This window comes from Mauremys mutica, chromosome 11, assembly GCF_020497125.1.
Source record: "Mauremys mutica isolate MM-2020 ecotype Southern chromosome 11, ASM2049712v1, whole genome shotgun sequence".
In the NCBI taxonomy this organism is placed as follows: Eukaryota; Metazoa; Chordata; order Testudines; family Geoemydidae; genus Mauremys; species Mauremys mutica.
The window spans coordinates 63,309,732-63,325,830 of NC_059082.1; the positions used below are offsets into that span (position 1 = coordinate 63,309,732).

Below are 16,099 nucleotides of genomic sequence, written 5' to 3' on the forward strand. Positions count from 1 at the left end.
TTAGATGAAAGTTAAAATTGAGAGAGGATACCTAGTCTCCCAGGGACTGCAGATTCAAACGGTTAAGCAGTCATCTTAGGTCTTCCTCCCTCTGATGTCACAAGAACACAAAGCAAATTGCTCTGCCAGGACTTTGGGATGAGACCTTGGCATTTTGTAAGTGTTGGAGTTTGCTCTGTGTCCTTGTCTGGTATGTCTCCTGTTTGTACAGTGTGGTGTGGTCTTTTTTTTTTTTTTTGGTTGGCAGAGGGCTGTATGTCCTATATGTCAAGGTGATTTTACCTATGTAAACAACGAGAAGTCTGGTGGCACCTTAAAGGCTAACAGATTTATTTGGGCATAAGCTTTCATGGGTGAAAAACCCCACTTCTTCTGCCCAAATAAATCTGTTAGTTTTTAAGGTGCCACCAGACTCCTTGTTGTTTTTGTGGATACAGACTAAAACAGCTACCCCCTGATACCTTTGCCTATGTGGTTTGCCCTAAGGCTGATGAAAGGTAAGATATAATATTTGAGTGAGAGATCATTATGCCTCTGCAGCTCGTGGCTTTTTCTCCTAACACTTAAGACATATGGAAGAATAATGCTTGGAAACTAAGGCCTGGTCTACACTAGGAGTTTGTCGAATTTAGCAGCGTTAATTCTACTTAACCGTGTACCCGTCCACACCAGGAAGCTAATTAGTTCGACCTAGAGGGCTCTTTAGGTCGAATTCTGTACTCCTCCCCGACGAGGGGAGTAGCGCTAAATTCGACATGGCTATGTCGAATTAGGCTATGTGTGGACGGAAATCGACCTTAGTAGCTCCGGGAGCTATCCCACAGTGCACCACTCTGACGCTCTGGACAGCAGTCCGAGCTTGGATGTTCTGACCAGCCACACAGGAAATGCCCAGGGAAAATTTGACACGCTCCGGCGCCTTGTGGATGTTCTGCAGGACCGCAGGCAGGAGGACAGAGCACCCCTGCACTGTATCTGCAACCGCCCTCCCCTGCCACAAAGTCCCAAAAACCCCTCACCCAAAGTAACAAGAAGGAGGGGCGACAGGGGCTGTGAAAACTGTCACTGCACCCCTGCAGAGTGCACAAATACAAGAAGGCTCTCATTCCCTAAATGTTGAGAAGTCCTTCCCTTCCTGGCTCACCGAAGCCCCAATCCCAGTTTCATCCCCTAACTGTGTAGTTGATTATTAAAAGTAGTTTGCTGTTAATTACTATTTCCGTCAAGTTTTTCTACAGAAGACTGTCTGTGAACGCGGTGGGCAGGGGGTTGTTAATTGCATAGGACAGTCACCTTTACCAGGGTACAGACACGGGGGCAGGATCAACAGCAGGTCACACACACAGTGCAGTCAGTAGGCACCCTGGTCGGTCTGGGAGGTGGTTTTCATGTTCTGTGTGGGTGGGGGGTACGTGACTTTGTGGCATGGGAGGGCGGTTACAGAACTTATGCAGCGGTCCTTGTCCCGGACCACAGAGCCACGCAGCAGGGGAATCTGTAACCGTCCTCCCCCACCACAAGGTCACGTAGCCCCCGCACACAGAGTCCCGAAAAGGAGGGATGGCAGGCTCCATTGAAACAACCAGTCCGGCACTGCAGACTGCTCTAGGAGCAGAAGCCTATCATTCCTCGAGTGTAGAAGCGGTGTTAACATCACTGCACACCCTACCCACCACAGTCTGCATCCCTGTTTCAACCCTTTAACGCGAATTCATTAATAAAGAAAACGTTAATTAACAATGTTCCATTAACTTTATTTTTAAACGTGTGTTGGAAGGGGGGAAACGTGGTGAACGGGGTATGTAACCACAGAAGAAAGTCAACAGTAACTGAAGCAGGGGCAGGTTCAGCTTCTCTGTAAAGAAACTGAACAGTCACAGGTTACCCTGCTCCCTGAGGAACCTAGCTTTCAAAGCCTCCCGGATGCACAGCGCTTCCCGCTGGGCTCTTCTAATTGCACGGCTGTCTGGCTGAGCGTAATCAGCAGCCAGGCGATTTGCCTCAACCTCCCATCCCGCCATAAAGGTCTCCCCCTTGCTCTCACAGAGATTGTGGAGCACACAGCAAGCTGCAATAACAATGGGGATATTGGTTTAGCTGAGATCTGAGCGAGTCAGTAAGCTCCGCCATCTCCCCTTGAGACGTCCGAAAGCACGTTGAATGATGACAGTTACCCAAGACCACCCTCGACACATTTTTCCCCCCCAACATGCATTGTGGGGAAATCCCAGAATTCAAATGGGCTGCGGGAACTGGGGGATAGCTTCCCACAGTGCACCGCTTCCAATGTCGACGCTTGCCCCATTAGTGTGGACTCACAAAGTCGAATTAGTGTCCTTAGTGTGGACACACAAATTCGACTTTGTAAGGTCGATTCCACAAATTCGAATTAAGTTAAATCGAACTAATCTGGTAGTGTAGACATACCCTAAGTGGCATTAGAGGGTTTTTTAAAGACCTGGATATTTTACCTGCTAGTATCATGTGTTGCTATTACAGAGATGTGTATTTCAGGTATTTCTAATGGAAGCAATTGTTTCACAGTCCTTTTTAATACAGTTGCTAAGCTTCTAAATATCCCAAAATAAAATAAATCTGCACTCCTTTCACTGTTGCACTCAAGTTATATTAATATCATAGAAATGTAGGGCTGGAAGGGACCTTTAGAAGTCCTATAATACAGCCCCCTGTGCTGAGGTAAGACCAAGTATATCTAGACCACCCCTGACAGGTGCTTGTCTAAACTGTTCTTAAAGAATTCAAAGGATGGGGAAGCCTCGCCCAGAGTTTTTCTACCTTTTAGAGTTAGAAAGTTTTTTCTAATCTGACATTAATCTCCTTTGCTGGAGATTAAGCCCATTCCTTCTTGTCCTCCTTTCTGTGGACATGGAGAACAACTGATCACCGTCCTTTATTTAAAAGCCTTAACATATTGGAACACTGTTTTACAGTCCCCCTCAGTCGTCTTTTCTCAAGACTAAACATGCCCAGTTTTTTTAACCTTTCCTCAGAGGTCAGGTTTTCTAAACCTCTGATCACTTTTGTGGCTCTCCTCTGGACGCTCTCCATTTTATCCACATCTTTCCTAAAGTGTGGCACCAAGAACTGGACACAGTGCCAAGTATAGTGGGACAATTACCTACAATCTGTTAAATGCACCTCAGAATATTAATCTTTTTCACAACTGCATTCTATTATTGCTCACTTTGTGACATGCTATTCCAGATGCTTTGCAGCAGTACTACTGCCTTGCCAGTGATTCCCCATTTTGTATTTGTGCATTTGATTTTTTTTATCTAAGTATTTTGCACTTGTCTTTTTTTTTGAATTTCATCTTGTTGATTTCAGACCAATTCTCCAATTTATCAGTCTTTTTTATTCTAAACCTGTACTCCAAGGTGCTTGCAACCCCTCCCATCTTGGTGACACACACCGCTGCCTGGAAGGGTCTCCTTCCTGGGAATGTGTGAGCTACTTGCACACACTAGTGTGACCAGGGACAGCTGCCAGTGAGCCTGGTGCCACCCCCAGTGGGCAGAGGGCAGTTCAGTCATACCGGAGGAGCTGCCCAGGCTGGGCACTGACTCCTGCGAGTGGCGGCCCAACATGCAGCAGCTTTTGCCTGGCCTAGTCGCTGGCCATGGCCCTGCTGGTCTTTCTCCTTGTTGCTAGATCCCTGCAGTGCTGCAGATATCCACTTTATATCCACGGATATACATTTTTGTATCCATACAGGGCTCTACCAATTCATGCGTGGCTGCTCAGGGAACATTTACCTGCGTTAGTTATAACAACTCCAGGATTGGAGAATCCAGGATTGTTCTATGACATTTTAAACAAGCTGTAATACCCTGTAATTCTTTGCCAAAAAACCAACAAGGAGGCCGGTGGCACCTTAAAGACAGATTTATTTGGGCATAAGCTTTCATGGGTAAAAAACCTCCACCATGCTTACCCTTAGTCTTTAAGGTGCCAGCAGACTCCTTGTTGTTTTTGTGGATACAGACTCATGGCTATTCCCTGATCTTTAGCCAAAAAAACCTATCTTGGTTTATAATGCGTAGATTGAATCAGTTTCTAATGTGTACGCTGTACTTTAAAAATATTTAAGTTGTTATTGAACATCAAACTTCTTTTGCTCATTTTTCTTACTAAAATAGCAGATGTTTCAAAAACAAAGCATAGTATAACAATATAATTTCTGTGCTATTTATTCATCTCCAGGTTGATACAGCTTTGCATGAGTAGTGGCAGAGCTGAGAAGAGAAGAATCCCATTGCCCTAACCAAGAGACTAAACTTTTGCACTATTCTTCAGGCTTTTTAATAGCTGTCAATTCTATTTTTTGCTATAATTTCATCTGCTTCGAGGTTGTTGTCATGTAATCCTTTAAATTATGGGGCTGTGAGAAATTTAGCTAGATAGAGGAATGCTTGTCTTTGTATCTGAGCGTGCTGAACATGTCTCTAGATCAGTGGTGGGCAATCCTGCAGCCCACCCCCACTTCCTGCAGCTCCCAGTGGCTGCAGTTCACCATTCCCAGCCAATGGGAGCTGCAGTTCACCATTCCCAGCCAATGGGAGCTGCAGGAAGCCATGCAAATGTAAACAAAGTGTCTGGCAGCCCACCAGCGGATTACCCTGACGGGCCCCGTACGCCCCGCGGACCACAAGTTTCCCACCACTGCTCTAGATTATGATGGGTACCATATAAATGCCCTTTAAAACCTGTAAAATTGTTTGTACAGTTATGTATCTTCCCAAACTAAATAGTAATCCTCTTTGTTTTGTCACAACTTTGCAAAAGTATAAAAGTATAATCAATCTATTAAGAACTCAACTGACCAGCTCCTGAGAAATGGTATATTTCTGTGCTTCTGCCATGCTTGAAAATGCATGCTCATGTTTTAGACATAATATCGTACCCTATCCTATAACCTGAATAGGGTAAGTCAGTGTTTAGTAGGATGGACAAGTTGATTGCTACTTAAACTAGATGCTTGAAGTCAGGCTTTCCTGGTGCAAAATTCAAAACATTATTCAGGATGCTGACCACCGTTAAGAGTTAGAGGGTTTTGTGTGGTGGTCTACTGTTTCCATATATTGTACTTTACTGATACAGTGTTAGAGGTCATCTGATTTTTCTCAAAGTAACAAAAAATCTGATACCTTTGTAATGTCTACCAAAAGGGCTTTCAGCCCTCTGTGTACATGCATTATTTTAGACTGTAATAGAATAACCTTTTTTGCTCTGAGTGTGGTGGAGAATGTAGCACAGATGAGTTCAAATTGCATTTCAGAAGCTTTGCTACATGTTAAATTCACAGAAAGGACTCCTACAAAAGCAATTTATTTTCAAGCAATTCCCCCTGCTGCTCAGAATGGTACACAAATGCCTAATTGCTGAGAGTTGCACATATGCTTAAGACTGTTTAAAATGTTGTACCTCACAATGGATTGTAAAAACTGAGGTGTTTAAGATCTCAGATTCAAATACTGCTGGTTGAAGAGTAATTAATAAACTCCTAATCTCTCAAGTAACTTTAAGTCAATTTAGCCTTTGTTAAAAATGTCTGAGCCTGAAGTAAAGTTCCCCAGGATTGCACTGACTGATCTGTGCCGATCCTGACCTGCACAGACCATCCCCAGGGGTCTGTCCATGCTACACAGTTAAGCACATCTATATTACAATGGGTTTTATTGTCAATGTGGTGGATAGGAAAACGTGTTTCTTTTCACAATTTCTAAGCATGCTAGCAATAAAACTGTTACAATGGGATGCCCTCTAACCATGGAAAATATGCAGCTGGGCCTTGTTCTTGTAGCATAGATGTGCGTGCGCATGAGGGGACAATTCAGTTTCCATGTTTAAGCAATTCCTGCTGTATCTACGAAGGAAGATACAAATTAACTTCCATGGAAATGGTGAATGACTGCCCATTAGAACTGGGCCTGCTCCCAAAAATGAATTTAGTAAAGGCAGTCATGTCTTCAAGCCAGTGATCTGTCAGAATGCTTCATTTCCCATTACTAATCTAGGCTACACTCCAAATTTAAACTCATTTTAGTGTTTGCTTCTATTTCATATTATGTAAACAACCCGTGTAGATTTATTTCCAACTTTTTTTCTTAGGTTGCTCTGCTGGACATAGATATTTGTGGACCATCAATCCCTAAAATAATGGGTATAGAGGGAGAAGAGGTATGATTGTTATTGTTTTAAAAACAGTAAGAATAAATTGTCTCAAGTGGCCTAATAGGTTATTTACTGGGAGCTCTCCTTGACTGTTTGTATATTTAGGGCTTGTTTAAAATATGTGGAAATGCTTACATGATAAAAAGCAAGCTGAGCCCCTCCAAATTCAGTACAGCTTGGCTAGCTTGTACAAATGAGTTGCATGCTTCAAGTAAACAGTTAATGCCAGGATAACAACATAAAATGAACTTTATTGCTTGTGAAGACAATAATACTGCAGAATCATCACTTTGTACAAAATTCTGAATTTTTAGTGATATGCAACCTTATTATAGCTCTTTTTTTTATTTTTTTGAGACGTATAAGCACACTGTGTTTTGATACTAATCACATAGACACCATTAGTGTTAGCAAGGTTCGCCTGTGGGTATGGCTACACTTACGGTTTGCAGCGCTGGTAGTTTGCAGCGCTGGTCATCCAGCTGTGCAGGGCCAGCGCTGGTGTGTGGCCACACTCACAGCTACCAGCACTGGTGTGTGGCCACATTTGCAGTATTTGCAGCGCTGTTGGGAGTGATGCATTATGGGCAGCTATCCCAGCATTCAAGTGGCCACAACGTGCTTTTCAAAAGAGGGGGGTGGAGTGGGGTCTAGTGTGACAGGGAGCGGGGGGGAAAGAGAGAGGGGATTTTTGGAGCCAACACTGTGTGTTTAGCTTCCTGCATTGAAAAATCAGAACATGTTTCTGACCCCTTAGTCTTAACTCTTAATTGCAAACAGCCTGCCTCCAACACGGACTCCTTACTCCCTGTGGTGTACTGTGACAGGGAGCGGGGAAGAGAGAGATTGGAAAAATCACAAAATGTTTGCGAACCCTGCATCCAACGCTGTTTCCCCTGCCTCTCATTTGATCGTTCACAGCCAGGTACAGATAGCTCCTGTTTGCTGTGATCAGTGTTTGTTTTTTTAGATAAGCAGTTCAACGGAGCTCCTCCGTTCTGTTTCATTCACTCTCCCTGCCTGCCTCTCATTTGATTGTTTACAGCCAGGTACAGATGATCACAGCAAACAGGAGCTCTGTTTGTTCGGAGCTCCGATCGGAGCTCGTTCACAACAAAACAAAGAGAGGCTGCATAACAAAACAAAGAGAGTAATTTATAAAAGCATTCTGGGATACACCTTATACCCTGGAGGCCAATCACAGCGCTGGCGTGTGGCCACACTTGATGACCAGCGCTGCAGCACCAGCGCTGGAATCCTTATTCCCCATGCCGAGTGAGGTGTACGGCCAGTGCTGCAGCCAGGGAGTTGCAGTGCTGGAAGTGCCCTGCAGGTGTGGCCACTTACTAATTGCAGCGCTGGTGGAGGCTTTCCAGTGCTGCAAATCGCCAGTGTAGCCATACCCTGTGTTTCCTTAAAGACTAGCTAATTGGCATAGGAGAAAGACACTTAACATTCTGAATGGGGACTTTACTTGTAAACATTGCTTATAGGTAATGTACTGTTTAACATAAGAAAGGCCGTACCGGGTCAGACCAAAGGTCCATCTAGCCCAGTATCTGTCTACCGACAGTGGCCAATGCCAGGTGCCCCAGAGGGAGTGAATCTAACAGGCAATGATCAAGTGATCTCTCTCCTGCCATCCATCTCCATCCTCTGACAAACAGAGGCTAGTGTCAAAGTTAGAATCAAGACTCACAATTTGTCAGACCACTCTGTTTTTATTAGCGCAGCGCTCCGCCAATATCATGCAGATAATGTGAGTGGCCATGCAAGACCCAAACAGTCTTATTTATACAGATAAAAGAGCGGGAATCAAACAAAGGGACAAAGGAGAAAACAGCAAAATTCACCTGGGGCATAGCATGCATATCCTACTTCCTTACTAACTCCTATCGATCTAAGGCTAATGCTTCACCAATTGCCCTTAAACGGTGCAATTGTTCTATGTTAATGTCTGTTTTCCTGACACCTGGACTCCAGCATTCCAGCGACTTTCCTTAAAGGTACAGACAGCATTTCTTTAATCCTATCTATTTTTGTAACATAATTCATTCTACTTTCATACTAGGGACACCATTCTTACCCATTCTGGCTAATAGCCATTTATGGACTTAGCCACCATGAATTTATCCAGTCCCCTTTTAAACATTGTTATAGTCCTAGCCTTCACAACCTCCTCAGGTAAGGAGTTCCACAAGTTGACTGTGCGCTGCGTGAAGAAGAACTTCCTTTTATTTGTTTTAAACCTGCTGCCTATTAATTTCATTTGGTGACCCCTAGTTCTTGTATTATGGGAATAAGTAAATAACTTTTCCTTATCCACTTTCTCAACATCACTCATGATTTTATATACCTCTATCATGTCCCCCCTTAGTCTTCTCTTTTCCAAGCTGAAGAGTCCTAGCCTCTTTAATCTTTCCTTGTATGGGACCCTCTCTAAACCCCTAATCATTTTAGTTGCCCTTTTCTGAACCTTTTCTAGTGCTAGAATATCTTTTTTGAGGTGAGGAGACCACATCTGTATACAGTATTCGAGATGTGGGCGTACCATGGATTTATATAAGGGCAATAATATATTCTCAGTCTTATTCTCTATCCCCTTTTTAATGATTCCTAACATCCTGTTTGCTTTTTTGGCCGCCTCTGCACACTGCGTGGACATCTTCAGAGAACTATCCACGATGACGCCAAGATCTTTTTCCTGACTCGTTGTAGCTAAATTAGCCCCCATCATGTTGTATGTATAGTTGGGGTTATTTTTTCCAATGTGCATTACTTTACATTTATCCACATTAAATTTCATTTGCCATTTTGTTGCCCAATCACTTAGTTTTGTGAGATCTTTTTGAAGTTCTTCACAATCTGCTTTGGTCTTAACTATCTTGAGAAGTTTAGTATCATCTGCAAACTTGGCCACCTCACTGTTTACCCCTTTCTCCAGATCATTTATGAATAAATTGAATAGGATTGGTCCAAGGACTGACCCTTGGGGAACACCATTAGTTACCCCTCTCCATTCTGAGAATTTACCATTAATTCCTACCCTTTGTTTCCTGTCCTTTAACCAGTTCTCAATCCATGAAAGGACCTTCCCTTTTATCCCATGACAGCTTAATTTACGTAAGAGCCTTTGGTGAGGGACCTTGTCAAAGGCTTTCTGGAAATCCAAGTACACTATGTCCACCGGATCCCCCTTGTCCACATGTTTGTTGACCCCTTCAAAGAACTCTAATAGATTAGTAAGACACGATTTCCCTTTACAGAAACCATGTTGACTATTGCTCAAGAGTTTGTTTTTCTATGTGTCTGACAATTTTATTCTTTACTATTGTTTCAACTAATTTGCCCGGTACCGATGTTAGACTTACCTGTCTGTAATTGCCGGGATCACCCCTAGAGCCCTTTTTAAATATTGGCATTACATTAGCTAACTTCCAGTCATTGGGTACCGAAGCCGATTTAAAGGACAGGTTACAAACCTTAGTTAATAGTTCCGCAACTTCACATTTGAGTTCTTTCAGAACTCTTGGGTGAATGCCATCTGGTCCCGGTGACTTGTTAATGTTGAGTTTATCAATTAATTCCAAAACCTCCTCTAGTGACACTTCAATCTGTGACAGTTCCTCAGATTTGTCACCTACAAAAGCCAGCTCAGGTTTGGGAATCTCCCTAACATCCTCAGCCGTGATGACTGAAGCAAAGAATCCATTTAGTTTCTCCGCAATGACTTTATCGTCTTTAAGCGCTCCTTTTGTATTTTGATCATCAAGGGGCCCCACTGGTTGTTTAGCAGGCTTCCTGCTTCTGATGTACTTAAAAAACATTTTGTTATTACCTTTGGAGTTTTTGGCTAGCTGTTCTTCAAACTCCTCTTTGGCTTTTCTTATTACACTCTTGCACTTAAGTTGGCTGTGTTTGTGCTCCTTTCTATTTGCCTCACTAGGATTTGACTTCCACTTTTTAAAGGAAGTCTTTTTATCTCTCACTGCTTCTTTTACATGGTTGTTAAGCCACGGTGGCTCTTTTTTTAGTTCTTTTACTGTTTTTCTTAATTTGGGGTATACATTGAAGTTGGGCCTCTATTATGGTGTCTTTAAAAAGGGCCCATGCAACTTGCAGGGATTTCACTAAAGTCACTGTACCTTTTAACTTTTGTCTAACTAACCCCCTCATTTTTGTATAGTTCCCCCTTTTGAAATTAAATGCCACAGTGTTGGGCAGTTGTGTTCTTCCCACCACAGGGATGTTGAATGCTATTGTATTATGGTCACTATTTCCAAGCGGTCCTGCTATAGTTACCTCTTGGACCAGCTCCTGCGCTCCACTCAGGATTAAATCTAGAGTTGCCTCTCCCCTTGTGGGTTCCCGTACCAGCTGCTCCATGAAGCAGTCATTTAAAGTATCGAGAAATGTTCCCAGTCAATATGGGGATAATTGAAATCCCCCACTATTATTGGGTTCTTAATTTTGATAGCCTCTCTAATTTCCCTTAGCATTTCATCATCACTATTACTGTCCTGGTCAGGTGGTCGATAATGGATCCCTAATGTTATATTTTTACTAGAGCATGAAATTTCTATCCATAGAAACTCTATGGAACCTGTGGATTCGCTTAAGATTTTTACTTCATTTGAATCTACACTTTCTTTCACATATAGTGCCACTCCTCCCCCTGCACGACCTGTTCTGTCCTTCCGATATATTTTGTACCCCGGAATGATTGTGTCCCATTGGTTGCTCTCAGTCCACCAGGTTTCTGTGATGCCTATTATATCTATATCCTCCTTTATCACAAGGCACTCTAGTTCACCCATCTTATTATTTAGACTTCTGGCATTTGTGTACAAGCACTTTAAAAACTTGTCCCTGTTTATTAGCCTGCCTTTTTCTGATGTGCCAGATTCTTTTTTATGTGACTGTTTATCATCTGATCCGGCCCTTACATTATACTTTTCAGTCCTCTGCTCCTGACTATAACCTGGAGATTCTCTATCATCAGACTCTCCCCTAAGAGAAGTCTGTGTCCGATCCACACGCTCCTCTGCAGCAGTCCGCTTTCCCCCATCTCCTAGTTTAAAAACTGCTCTACAACCTTTTTAATGTTTAGTGCCAGCAGTCTGGTTCCACTTTGGTTTAGGTGGAGCCCATCTCTCCTGTATAGGCTCCTCCCATCTCAGAAGTTTCCCTAGTTCCTAATGAACGTGAACCCCTCCTCTCTACACCATCGTCTCATCCACGCATTGAGACTCTGAAGCTCTGCCTGCCTCCCTGGCCCTGCGTGTGGAACTGGGAGCATTTCTGAAAATGCCACCATAGAGGTCCTGGATTTCAGTCTCTTCCCTAGCAGCCTAAATTTGGCTTCCAGGACATCTCTCCTACCCTTCCCTATGTCATTGGTACCAACATGTACCACGACCACCGGCTCCTCCCCAGCACTACACATAAGTCTATCTAGATGCCTCGAGAGATCCGCAACCTTCGCACCAGGCAGGCAAGTCACCATACAGTTCTCCCGGTCATCACAGACCCAGCTATCTACATTTCTAATAATCGAATCTCCCATTACTAACACCTGCCTTTTCCTAGAAACTGGAGTTCCCTCCCCCGGAGAGGCAACCTTAGTGCGAGAGGCAACCCCAGCACCATCTGGAAGGAGGGTCCCAACTATGGGAAGGTTTCCCTCTGCTCCCATTGATTGCTCTGCTTTCCTGGGCCTTTCTTCCTCCTCAACAGCACAGGAGCTGTCTGAGCGGAGGTGGGACAATTCTACAGAGTCCCGGAAAGCCTCATCAACATACCTCTCTGCCTCTCTTAGCTCCTCCAGTTCCGCCACCCTGGCCTCCAAAGTCCATACATGGTCTCTGAGGGCCAGGAGCTCCTTGCACCGACTGCACACATACGCCACCCGCCCACAGGGCAGGTAATCATACATGCTACACTCAGTGCAATAAACTGGATAGCCCCCACCCTGCTGCTGGGCTTCTGCCTGCATTGTCTCCTAGTTAATGTAAGGGTGGTTTAAAGAAAGAGGTTTTGAATGTGGTTTGGTTTATAGGTTTTAAGATTTTAGGGGGGGGCCACAGGGAAGGGGTTACGGCCAGCGAGGGACTCTCGCTCCCTTCCCACTCCCCTTCTAAACTCCCTTGCGAAACTCCCTGTTAGCAGCCCCGGGTCGCTTGTGCGCGGCTTTATAAAGTTTGTATTAGAAAGAGATTTGACCCGCCTTTGCCAAGCAATTAGCAGCCTCTAAGACATTTATCTATGATCAGGCTGACATATTATTAGGAAAGTAATGCCATTGGTATAAGGAAGCAATGGTTTTGAGAGCAATTTGTATATACTTGTGTTTCTCTGGAGTTGGTTGCCAGTGCCCTTTCTGGTTTTGTTGTATTTTATGACAAAACCTTCTCTACATAGCAAATGTTTAGCAGGTATCCCTATACTTACAGGCAGTGGCTAACAGCCTCAGACTCTTCCCTTCCTTCAAATATTTCTGTCCTTCAGGGTTAACTTTTCTGCAGCAAGGGTATGAGGGCTGTATTGCAAACTGTTAGGCAGCATGTTTGCTGCAATGGCCATTTGAGCAACATTGACAGAATTCATTGTTTACTGACTAATTCAGGAACTCTGCCTTTTTGCAGTTTCTGATATGGACATTTGACTCTTTCAATACAGTTAACACATTTTGGCATCTGATTTGAAATGTAGCATTACAGTGTAGCTTATATTTTACATGCTTTGTGTATATACTGCATATGTGGGTTTTTAAAACATTGCTTTTATCCTCATGTTCACTGGAGTGGTTCTGGATGGTCTCCGGTGGTAAGTTAGTGAGGTAGTTTTTATTTATTTATTTATTTATTTTAAAGAATACATTTTAGGGGGCCTATTCCAGATAGAAACTAGAACTATTTTCTCCCCACCACTCAGTCTTTCCATATACAGACATCCTGCTTCTTAAAGACGCACTACAGGTTAAAAGTCAGAGCTTAACAAAAATTCCTTCTGTTACTAGCATCACAGTGGGTTATTATAACTGAATATTTTAAAACAAAGTAAAGTTTCGCTTTTTCAACTGTTTCCTTTTGCACTTATTTTGGTTTGGGCAGTGAAAATAGACTAGTCGGTTTCATTATTTCTGGTTCTCATGCACAATACTTCACTTTCAGTTATTATAACACTGCAGATAATTAAATCCCAAGGGATAACATAAGTGATGTTCTTAACAAAATGCATGGAACTATTTCAGATTTTGTTCAAACTTTTTTACATGCCACCACAGAAATACTTTTCTGAATCTGAGAAAGGGAAATAATTTAGCCACATGCCTTCTCAATAGTGAATCTGTGAAGATTATTGCACTAATTGGCATTATTAGTTTGTAAAAGGCTCTTTAAAATGTAAATACAGTCAAACTGTTGTACAGAAATCATGCAGCCTTTGACTGATTTGAAAAAATGAAGTATCCTTACTTTTCCTCCAACATCCATTTTCTTAAACTGTTTGCTCCATTTAAGAACTGGTAAGGATGTTATTTTGTCAAGTAAATTTCTTTCTGGGCTATTTTAATATTATGCTTCCTCTTTTCTAGTATGCTGAAGAAAACTTAAGTGTCATGTCTGTGGGGTTCTAGCTCAGTGGTACTGATGATGCTGTTATCTGGAAATGACCCCCCCCCCGCAAAATGGTCTGTAGCTCAAGTATTTTCATTGTTGTTGATTGTTGCATCGGGGAGCATAAACTATTGCAATGTAGACAGTGCTTCCTTTTTTCCATATAAAACTTGATTTGTTGAAAAGCAGTTATTCTGAGTATTTCCTTCCACTATAGGATGGTTCTTATATTGAACTGAGCTCTCTAACATAATCAGAACAACTTGGTTAAGATTGGCTCAATGGAAACTAAGGAGTCTATATTTGATAAAATATTATTGCATGCATACTACTGATTAAAATGTATATTTTATACTTTTTCACACTTGGGCATATATCTATAGTTTACTGCCCAGTGTTAGCACGGGTCTAATGAACTTTCTAAACAGGCATTGATATTGATCACATTTTTAAAAAGATTCCTAAATTGATTGCATATCTGAAAGAAATCTCAGTAGTCAACATCATAATTTTCAAGTTACCTGATGTTCAGGGTTTTTTTTTTTAATGAATATAGGTGGCAAAACTGTCTTATTTGGTTAATAATTCAACCTTTTAAATGTATACTGTTTGTTTTAATATCCTTTTGTGCATAAAAGAAAACTGGAAGGAAGCAGACCATTTGATTATGGCAATAGACAATATTCTTTTGAGCCAGTTTTGCTGATTAACTTATGTAATAAAACTGCTTATACTTTTTTCAGAACTTAACATGTGATCTCCATGTTATTGTAGATTTCAAATTACTATGTTTTAGCCCTTTCGGTCTCACATCCCATGCTTTCTGCTTACATTTTCTGCTGTACCTAACTTTTGATTGATAAAACTCGATTCAAGTTTGACAGTGCATAAGTTAAAATATAGACAAATTTGAGTAGAATGCTCTGTTGGAAGTATAACTTAAGGTGCAGATCTTTCTGAACAGTGATTCTGTACTGATATTGTGAGAGTCCAGGATTGTTGTATCCAAAACCTTCTATATTTAAAATGATCAACTGAAAAGCTGGTGACTTCTAAGTACCAGCCTTGCAAATGATGGGATCTGAGAGTAAAACTGAATTCTTTATTTTATGGCATCACTACCAGTAATGAAACTTCTGCAGGCAAAATTATGGCTTCAGTGATATCTTTTATCGCTTGCCATAGATGGAGTTTTACAGATGTAACTGAATGGAACTTGCTAAATAATTCCAATACATGGGAAGTAATAGAATCCACCTCACTCATCTGTGTTGGCTCTGTACTGTTAACTGGAGTAAAAATATATATTTGCTGAAGTCAGACACAGAGCAGGTATTTTGAGTGAGACGGTACCATTTTACATACTCTCCTTGCGGAATAGACCCATGCTTTGAGGGTGAGTGTGGCTACAGTCATATTTCGGGTAATCTTTTAGCATAGAATAGATTCTCAAAGTGCCTTTGAGACATTTTGAATAACAGATCAAATTCTGAATGTCTCACTCAAGCTTTTGGATCCTTTAAGTTTACAGTGGAGATTGAGGAAACTGTGCACACTTGCTATTTTCTAGCTTGTATGTTTCTAAATTTCAAATTTGTTGTTCATCTTGCATTTGATTTTAGGAATGATCAAACAATTTCTTTATGATGTGCAGTGGGGTGAAATTGACTACCTTATTGTGGATACACCTCCAGGTACTTCAGATGAACATTTATCTATTGTGCATATCTAAGTTCCGCATACATAGATGTTGCAGTTATAATCACTACCCCTCAGGTAAGAGAAGTACTGCTACAAATGTAATACCAGTTAAATCAAATCTTTGCTTTGGAACACTTAGGAACTTTGCAGAAATGACCATGTCAATCAACTATAGCATGTAGGCACACAGGAATGTCTCTCCACAGAAGGAAATGATTTAACTCAGCCAATTGTCTTCAGAATCTTCTTCTTGCCATTTGGGACCCATGCCCAGTGTGACCCATTCATCACAACCAAATTATTGGATGCTGAGCCGTAGAGAACAAATAATTTTCTCATTTAAATGACACTATGTTGAACTTGTATACAGCTCTATGGCATGTTATAGATTTCAGAGTCCTTTGCCTTCAGGACCTTGCAATACTGTTGACGTACAGGTGGTGTTAGGAGGGAGGTAAGGAGTGATAACATTAGACAGCAGGACAATACTAGTGATGTTGGAATGGGGGAGAATCATGGTGAGCTTTTTTAATTTTTATTTTTTAAGGAAACTAGAACCTCTGTGGTTTAGTATACTTTTCCTTCTT

At 42.0% G+C, this 16,099-nt stretch overlaps 1 protein-coding gene across 4 annotated transcripts in view; it reads left to right on the forward strand.

The window, feature by feature from the left end:
- Positions 1 to 16,099, forward strand: part of NUBP1 (nucleotide binding protein 1) — a 39,572-nt gene that overhangs the window by 19,011 nt on the left and 4,462 nt on the right. For 3 of the 4 annotated variants that reach the window (XM_044978973.1, XR_006572323.1, XR_006572324.1), the window contains exon 1: positions 15,439 to 15,587. The exons of the other annotated variant lie outside the window; for it this stretch is intronic. The gene's annotated coding sequence lies outside the window, so the exon portion shown is untranslated. Of the gene's footprint in view, positions 1 to 15,438; positions 15,588 to 16,099 lie in introns of those variants that run through there. 4 annotated transcript variants of the gene reach the window in all.